Here is a 9,567-nt window from a genome sequence, read left to right as displayed (position 1 = left end):
GGCAATTTCGGGCAATTTCGGGCAGAAACTACAAATTAAAATTGCCCAAAATTGTTTTACATACACGTTTGGATTATATTATTATGCAAATAAGAAAAAAATAACCATGAAAAGGGCCGTCATAATTAACTCTTTATGGTGGCAATTGAAACGACGAGCAGTTCTGTTGATTCAATGGACCGGGATGAATACTGAATAATCGACCTCATTAGCATTTGTTCGGACATCAAGTTCATTTAGTCTTCTCAGTATGCTTATCTACAGGGAATATGTCAAATTAAGCTCAATAGAAGTTATCTAGTTAAATGGCTGCTGCCTATGCTAAACATGTATTGTTTGTTATAAACTTTGAACGAAAGATTCACCCCCTCGCTCTTGCTGGCTCGCTGTTAATCAGGCAGTGTTGCAGTTTGTTGCTTGAAACAACTTCCAGAGATAACTAACATAATGTATTTGAGACTCGGGATTCTTTTTCTCCCTTCAGTTTGCCTTCATCAAACAAGTGGATTACGCTGTTTCGCTTGACTATACGTGGCCTTGTCAACGTTTGTGTTGCGCCTAGACTTCATTTTTCGCAATCGGCAGCCGGTCGTAACACTTTTGAAGAAGCCCTCGTTAAGTTATGAATCGATCAAACATACTTCGGCTAAAAACGGACCGAGGACCAATATTTCCCAGTACGGCTCTAGCAAGGTACGTTAGTAAGTAGTTTATTGAGTGGTTCTCAGGCCATGCTTGTTTCATGAATTTGCCAGCTTTTGACAACAAAATAATAAAATAGGTCCGCAAAGCGTACTTGTGTGGGCTTAGATTTACTTTTATTCCATTTAGTTAAACGTCAGTATTCAGGAGTTAAAATGCTACAAGTGAATAGGCCATCACTTTGAAATATAAAGGTATAAATTTAAACAAATAAGGTAATATTGATTATTAGGTATCAACATAGGTGGGGTGTTATTAATTTTATTGAAGGCTGTTTACAGATATCAAATTAACTTGTACATGTAATGTCGAGAGGGTTTGCTGCAATACCTAAGCCAGCTACATAATAAAGTCAGCAACTGAGAATTCAACAGTTGGTCCCAAATAGACACGTTGTCAATGGTGTCGATTCCACTGAAGTTCTGAATATGTTTTCTCACGACTGCAAAGAAATGTTGTCACGTGAAATAAGAATAATCAATTTGCTTACAGTATGTAGGTTCTTTTGTTGATTGCCAGCGTTAAGATGATGCAAAATGTGGTAAAATGTTACCGTAAATGCAGTAAAAAAATATTTAAAAAATCATATTGTTCATACAGTTTGCATGCTTCTTTTGACACTTGTAGATCCTTGTGATGTTAAAAGTATATGTTGATGATTGACTAGTAGTTTGCATAGTAATCTCTGGATAGAAGAGCGCATCCATGGTTGTTTCTGGATTTAATATTAATCTTTAAGTGGCTGTTAGCATACAGTTGTATAAAGAGTTGTGTAGAGCTTCCAAAGACTCACGTGAAAAGTATACAGTGCCGGTTTATCAGCTGGAACTTGATTAAAAAGTCAAATGCTACATGACAAACATCAAAAGTATGTCTAAAGGAGTGTCCCACATTGCTCAGTGTGCTTCACTCTGGTTTACTAGGTTCTTATGCTCTTATGACCTGGTACAGATGTGTCAGTCTCATTGTAGGCGTTATAATTGTTTTGCCAAACCCAATACTACTTTGATCGGTTGGATCTTTTGTTTAAAATACAAAAAGATAATAACATATTTTTATCATGCTATACACAGTGGGAGGTTAATTAATGAAATGTTATTTGAAGAACACAATGCAAATGTTATCAGATTTTTTAGGAGAATTTCTTGCACACACATTCATTCACTGTAATCATATTCCTGGTCGTGTTGAACTTGTCGCATATCAGCTTGACAACCACAAATCAAGACATGTGCAGTACACCTTTCATTTCGTGAAAGGACCAGTCCATGTTTGTGAGCAAGACAATTGCAAATATAATAGGTTTTTCAGCTCTTCAATGCTGACCAAAGTGTATCTCTCAAATGAAAGGGGTATCCCATTCAAATCCTCGAAGTTAAATTAAAAATACGTCATAGCTGTGCTCTGACGTCTCTAAAACTGGAACAATCAACAATTGTAGTAGCAATGATGTAATACATCAAGCATGAAAGACCGTGTTTAACCACATTTCCAAATACGGAGAGGAGTGTTTAAGGTGTTGGAAATGTGATGGAATGTGGTCTTTGGTGTTTGACACACTATATACACAAGTACACCTATCTTCTCAATTGGAACTAAAACCAAGGAGAAAAAGTCGACTTAAAATTACAACATCTATGCCAAATGAGATCAGACATCCAAACACCATCACATTTATGATTTACAGTGTTTAAATTTGATGATTTATTGATGAGTTTGAGAAAATTATTTGAAAATGGTTCTGCAAGTGAATTTTTAAGAGACATATTGGGCATTGTTTGCTGTCAAGAGTAAAAATAATGAACAACGTATTAAGTTGCATTACGCTGCATTGAATGTACATTCTCGCGAAAACCGAAACTATTCCTGGAATATTAGTTAACCTCATTGTAACAGTTAACGGCAATTACACATTTTTTTGGACAGAATTAATATCTTGTAGAACTGTATAGGTTCGATCCAATAAGCATATTCTGAGTACGGTGTCTTCTATTTGATTGTAAATTTTAACAATAATCAAGTCAACATTATTTGCAACACACTGCTTACCAACGTTCACCAAAGTGTGCTTCTGCCAGTTCCTTGACTTGTGGCCAGCAGACACAGTGGTTGTTGGATTATTGTTATTAAATACTGCAGGGCCTGGATTGTTCTCCACATCATTCACTTCCTCTCAAAATGACTGCACGGTACAAGTACGTGTACACGATTTAGGTGACAACAGTAGAGTCCAATAACTGACACTCGTTTGGGTAAAGAAGGTGAGTGCTTGCGAAAGCGAATACTTCTCCCGTGCAATCTACCCTGAACACGAGCCGAGCCTGGATAAGTTAATGGCTTGCGTGAACAAAACAAATCTTGTATCGCCGATGAAATTTTCTCACGAAGATCTAAGTGAAGTAACAAAGAGTACACAGTTCTCGAGGGCAGTGCGGGAAGAAAGATAATATATAACAAAAACGAAGCAAAGCAATTTAGAAATGGAAAATAACAACTTACCTTGAAAACTGCCACCAACTCGCGACGATAAGTTGTGGAAAAATATTACAGGTACTCAAAACAGCAATTGTCGCCGTATCGAACACTCACGTCATATAAGCCTGCTCAATTCCTCCTGGAAGACCTTGCGATACGCTACACGTAGACAAATAAATTCCGTCGACGGTAACATAGTGGAGGCTGAAGCCCCCATAATAGGGTTTATGACCATGGAAACGGTCGGTCCGTATGGTCAAGTCCCGACCAAGAAAGAAACCAATCAGAACTCTCAGATTTACCTCGGAGCTACCTTGCCACACAATGAAAACTATAACTACAAAATAAACCAGGAATACATAAAAGCAAGTTAGCAGCCATGCCTCGCACAGGAGTGACAGTATGGATACAACGTAATCAAAAAAGATATACAAATAGACACAATCAACGTCAATACGCTTTCTAGGTCTTGAACGGCGACCATAGTAGCAAAGACTCATATAGGGCGGACTATCCGCCTGATGTAACATGAAGTTCTCACAGCTAGTATTTAAAATCTGTTTCGCATGTGGTAAGAAGAGTCCATCTTTTGAACTCATAGAAAATAAAAACGTTAACTAGCCCTTTTTTTTTTTCCCCACATGGAATTTACCGCAGCGGTCTCATGACCAAGAATACAAGTTTCAAACGAACACCTACCTCGTCAAGAACAGTTTTCCTCAGGGACTCCAATTGATACGATGGTTCGGCCAGTTCTCGACTCATCCGAAGCCGTCAAAGTGAATTTTAAGGTGGAGCTGAAATCAGTTGTAGATGTCGTCAGTCCTACTCCCGGGGGAGTTCTGCTTACCGTGAATAATAATATTATTGATTAGTATATAACACACAAGTGAATAGTGCTTTTCGCGCGCTCTGATTGGTTAACTCGGAGGTGATTAGCAAGTACCATTCACCTCCACTTTGGTGAATAATTGTTAATTATTCCTGGGAAGAGACTTCCTTTGACGCGTTTTAAGAGGAATCGGGCTCATGTATGGACTTGCAGCACTGTTGCAAACTGACAGAGTGCTAGCAGTTATTTGATTAGAAATCTACTGGCAAAGGGTGTAGAGGCATAATACGGGCAACTCTAGTTATAGTGGACACACTCGGGGGCGTCGTTTAGTGTCCGTAATAGCCAGAGTCCGTAATAGCGGGGTGGGAGATAAAAAGTGCCCTTAACACTGCACACTGAACGTACGCTCAAGTGAGCACGCAAGGACTGTTGTGCAGACGAAAAAAGAAACAATGTGAAAATAAACATTCCAGAAGCCATTTGAACTGTATTTTTGACAAATGATGAAAAGCAGACTGTAATTTTACATAATTATGTTATATGAGAAGTACGTGGTGTCCGCTTTATCGAGAGTCAAAACAATAAAATCGTCATTTTAGTACCACGGAAGTGTCCGTAATTCCGTAATAGCGAGAGTCCGTAATAGCGGAAGTCATTTCCAGCCAAACCTCTATAGCTTTCGCCGGGATCTGGATTTTGTCCGTATTAGCGAGCGTCCGTAATAGCGGGAAGTCCTCAAGGCGAGAGTTGACTGTTTGTGTCAGGGATGTGAAGGGCGCATTAAATCCTGAAGGAATGGGCTTGATTTCGATAGAGCAAGGTTCCAAAAAAAAAGCAAAATTGTAAAGACTTTGCAATAATACCTTTTCCATTTGTTGACGTCTTACCGAAGTACAATAAAGTTTTCGAAGGGTGCTTTCCTCATTTTCGTCACCATATTGTTTTCTTACTTGCGAGCAAACACGTGGCAATAACCTTGATGTAACTCATTACATTTGTATGAATTTTGTGCACAGGATAGGTCAGGTTGTTTCGACAGATACATTCATCACACAGGTATGTGGCGGTTGCTGTGATTGAAGCTTAAGTTAAAAAAAAAAAGGGTAGTTTAATTTATGGAGAATATCGACATCGTTTTGTCATTAATTTCACCACTTAAATTTTATTGAATATTACCAATTTTTAAATAACGAGATTACGAACTCGAGATTTCTATCGCGCAAAGAAATCGAGCGCAAATAATCTAATAGTTTTAAAATAAATCTTATAGTCGAAAAAAACCTTTATCGAAATCTTTGCCGCCATTTCGTTAACAGCCGTACTACAGTTCTAGACTGCTCACTATCTACGACAGAATAGACAGTGTGTAGCGTAGCCAGTGGGCCTTTTCGTTGATATGGCGGCCATTTTGAATTCTATTGCTGCAGATAGCTATTATGGAATGCTCAGAGCGCAAAAACATACTAATTTGCCCCCTAAGCATCCCATAGTTGGTGTTTGAAACAATAGAATTCAAAATGACCGCCAGATCTCCGAAAAGGTCTATAAGAGAACGATATTCGTGATTCGTTAGTAGATTTATACAAATAATGACAACAATTACAATTTCCTCAAATGTGATTGGTGTATAAACTCCTGTATTTTGCTCTAATTAATCTGCAAACTGTAATCGGACAGTTGGTTGTAATTGGACAGTTACATCAGCCAATCGAATTACATTGCAAGTGACGTTAGTAATCGTATTGCGGTGTAAAGAGTGTTAATTAGTATTGTAAGCAACAGGAGTTATCGTACTGTGCTGTAAGTAGTGTAAGCATTAATATTGTTAGTAGCCGAAGCGATCGTATTGTATTGTAAGTAGTGTATGTACTGCATTGTAAGTAATATAAGTAGTGTAAGTCTTAGTATTGTAATTTAAGTGACTGAATTAATCATATTGAATAAGAAGTATTATAAATAATGTAGGTATTGAAGAAACAGCCTTCTCGATGAGCAAAATTCACTTTAATGCCAACAATGAAGAAACCATTCTACAATCGAACAGGAACGCAAAAATGACAAAACATTACAAGCAAACTTAGCTAGTGAAGCGAAGACACTTACAAGAACTCCGTAAGATGAGAAATAACGAGCAAGTCCTTTAGTTCGTTCGCAGTGTTCCAAACACAAACATGACCGACTCGTTTGGCCGAGCGCGTGAGTCCCCGGTCAGCGGGTTTCCTGTCCTGGTACCTGGTTGACTAGCGGGAAACTCTGCAAGTTTATGTATTAGTCTTGTAAGTAGTGTAAGTAGCTGTATAAGTATTGTAACCAGCGTGTGTAACAATGCATATGAGCTAATCATTTTAAGTCCTCCCCACTAAATCCACCAATCAAAACATTGATTACAATGACAGTAACCAATTCAAAAGACTGACTTTGTAAAATTGTGGTTTAGTCTTCAGTGACTGTTTTGAAAGAAACTTAACAGCCATTTTGCAAGCTATTCTCCATATTTTTAATTATGATTTTAAAAATGACGATTAAAAGCTCTTTTTCATTGGACTTTTACTTTTGTGGGAAATTGTAATGGTTATGAATTTAATTGGTAACAGGACATCGTGTCGTCCAATTCACTCTGTAATCATACTCGTGATTAACAAGTCGGACTCCTGCTTCGCGGTCGTCCGATTTTGTGAATCACTCGTATGATTAAAGACCGAATTGGACTCCACTCAGTCATATTACTATTATTAATAAGTATTCATAGTGTCATGAAATTAATTAGTATATTATAGTAATTGTCATTTTATTGTTGTCGTTGCTGGTATCTATTTGCTTACTGATATTTCTTCTTTCCTTAGATAGCGCTGGAATAATTCTTTCCTAATGTGGGAACCCAGTAAGTTTGGTGGTTTGGAGAAAATTCTCGTAAGTCCTCAAGAAATCTGGGCACCAGATATTGTACTACAAAACAAGAAAGTCAACGTGCCGGGACTGGTGTGGCCACAATAACTGTTCCTTCTTCGACTACTATAGTATATCTACAATGTTGCAAGGGAATTGAAAGCACTATCCCGTTTTATAAACACATAAGAAATTATGTATTGGGCTTATCATTATGTTATTATGTAATACTCCGATACCAAGCCGATATACGAAAACAGACAACACCATTCCACTGCACTGCAGTGCAAATTAAAAATTAGCTATAAAGTGGCCTGCTCTCAGCCAATCATGATGAAGTATACAAACCATTTTATTGTTCGTTCGTTAGTTCGTTCCTTCGTTCGTTCGCTCGTTTGTTCGATCTTTCGTTTGTTCCCTCGTTTGTTCCTTTTCCTGTTCGTTCGTTCGTTCGTTCGTTCATTGTTTCTCTTTCTTCCTTTCATCCTTATTTCTATTTGTTTATTGGTTGCCTGCTTACTTGATTGACTGACTGATTGATTGATTGATTTATTGCTTCCTTATTTCCTTGCTTGCTTGCTTGCTTGCTTGATTGATTGATTGATTGACTGATTGATCAGCGCAGATGATAATGTCGCTCAAGCAGGCTACACAGAGAAATTCAAGACATGGATAATTATTTACCACAACGGCTCAAGTGAATGGATATCACCCGTGTCCTTCAAAAGCACGTGCGTTTTGGATGTGACGTATTTCCCTTACGATGAACATCGTTGTGACATGATTTTTGGCTCCTTAACGTCGGACAAGACGCTTATGGATATTGAAACAGAAGAAACACGAGTAGGCAAAGGCGACGACAACGATGTGGACAAACAATTTGGTATGTACAAAATCAATGCTATGGCTCTATTTGTTAAAATATCAAAATAGTTGTTAAAATTTTGAAGTCCACTGATTTTGGTCTTGCATCTCCCTTCCTGATAATTTCAGCGAGAAGCAGGAAACGTAGGAGACTTCTAAACAATTAATCTCCAGAATTTTCTTAATTGTGTTTACGTTCCAGCTTCTGTTTGCCTTGCCTTAGACGAAAAATAAACATAACCATGTCATTTAGCCCCTCCTAGACATCTTTTCTTCTTTTCTTCCTTTTTGTTTTATCCTTTTTAAAAAAAAAAAAACCCAATTTTTTTATATTCGCCCCTTTCCCCTCCATGTGCATAGTTTCAAACATGTCTACCCTTTCCCTCCCTCTACAACGTTTAATTCAAACTTTCCATGTTAGGTAAACGGTAGCAGAGGGATAGTTTAAATGTTTTCTATGTGCTGAAGTGATAATCTCTCACTATACCTACAGAACAAACGGAGAAAAATGGGCGCTGGTCAATCCAAATGAATGATACAAGTGACAAGGAAGGAAAATCTTCCCAGAGGCAGTTATCATCCATTCATCGAGATTCACCTAAGCTTTATCATCCGCCGCAAGCCCCTTCATTTTCTTGTCTTCTCCATGGTGCCATGCATGCTAATCGGAGTCCTGATCCTCGTCAGCTTCTTCATCCCTGCAGAAAGTGGCGAACGAATCGGCTTCAGCTGTACAATCCTTCTCTCTGTAAGCGCATATCTCCTAATCGTGACAAAAGCTCTTCCACAACAGTCGGACGCGCTACCACTCATCGGTGTCTAGTACATAATAATCATAATAGAAATAGGGTTGGCGCTGACCGCTACCATTGTCGTACTCAAGGCGCATCACGCTACCATGGAGCGCCCAGCTTTTCTCAAATGTTTCCTGTTCATAAACAGTATCTACAGATGTTGCCGGAGGGCCACCAAACCGAGATGCACTTCAAAAATTGAACCCCCGATTAAAGTGGCTGTGATCGACTGCGACAGTGGCAAAGAAGAGAAACACAACAGCGCTGAGGAGAGATACCGAAAGACAAGCACTATTAACATGAGCCGGCTGTCAGTGAGCAGCGGTAGCCAACTGTTCACTCGCCCCAGCAGCATTGTCATGGACGTGGAAGAGGAAGACTGGAGCGAGACCTGGCGCCAGATTCGCAAGGCCTTAGATCGTCTTTTTTTCTGGACTTTTGTCATTTCGTTTTTCATTTCCACGGTAGTCGTGTTTATGTACGGTCTTTCGTTAGCTAAGCCTTTGACCGCCGGAGCAGACAAGTTGTACGATTCCCGCTAGCTGATACCGATGCGGTACACCATACATGATTGAATAAATGTTTTTTTATTATTATTTTTAGGCAAAAAAATGAGCGTAATAACGAGGTAATCGAATAGAAAGTATGATCGGGGAGCGAGGTTCCAGAGTTTGTACATACAATGTTGGCCTCAAGTTATCTTTGTTTGCAGTGGTTGAGACAGTCAAATTATAATAACCACGGCCAAAGACAATTTCCCCTGGGCCGTGGCTTTGCTTAACATGTTTCCCATGCAGGTAGCCCTTGGTTTTCTCTGATGGGAGAAGAGCTTGGATTTATTGAACGTGAGGTTGTCATACTCGCGCTACAAAGACTGTTTAATAACACAGTCGTTGCTGTAAAAACCCTATATTTTTGGGATGAGTGGTTCTCTCTTCCCAACTTTTTTTCAACAGAACATGCAAAGCAATAGCTTTATTGGAAAGAGTTTTTCTTGCGCCAATATTACTT

The 9,567-nt window shown here is 38.8% G+C and overlaps 1 pseudogene; it reads left to right on the top strand.

Moving 5' to 3' along the window:
* Positions 1–3,809: 3,809 nt before the first annotated feature.
* Positions 3,810–9,556, top strand: LOC149103700 (neuronal acetylcholine receptor subunit beta-3-like; annotated as a pseudogene).
* The last annotated feature ends 11 nt before the right edge of the window (positions 9,557–9,567 follow it).

Source organism: Orbicella faveolata, unplaced genomic scaffold (genome assembly GCF_042242905.1).
Source record: "Orbicella faveolata isolate gen_17 unplaced genomic scaffold, um_ofav_v1 contig_35, whole genome shotgun sequence".
Taxonomy (NCBI): Eukaryota; Metazoa; Cnidaria; class Anthozoa; order Scleractinia; family Merulinidae; genus Orbicella; species Orbicella faveolata.
The sequence above is the reverse complement of the archived record's forward strand: the minus strand, read 5'-3'. Positions and strand labels throughout refer to the sequence as shown.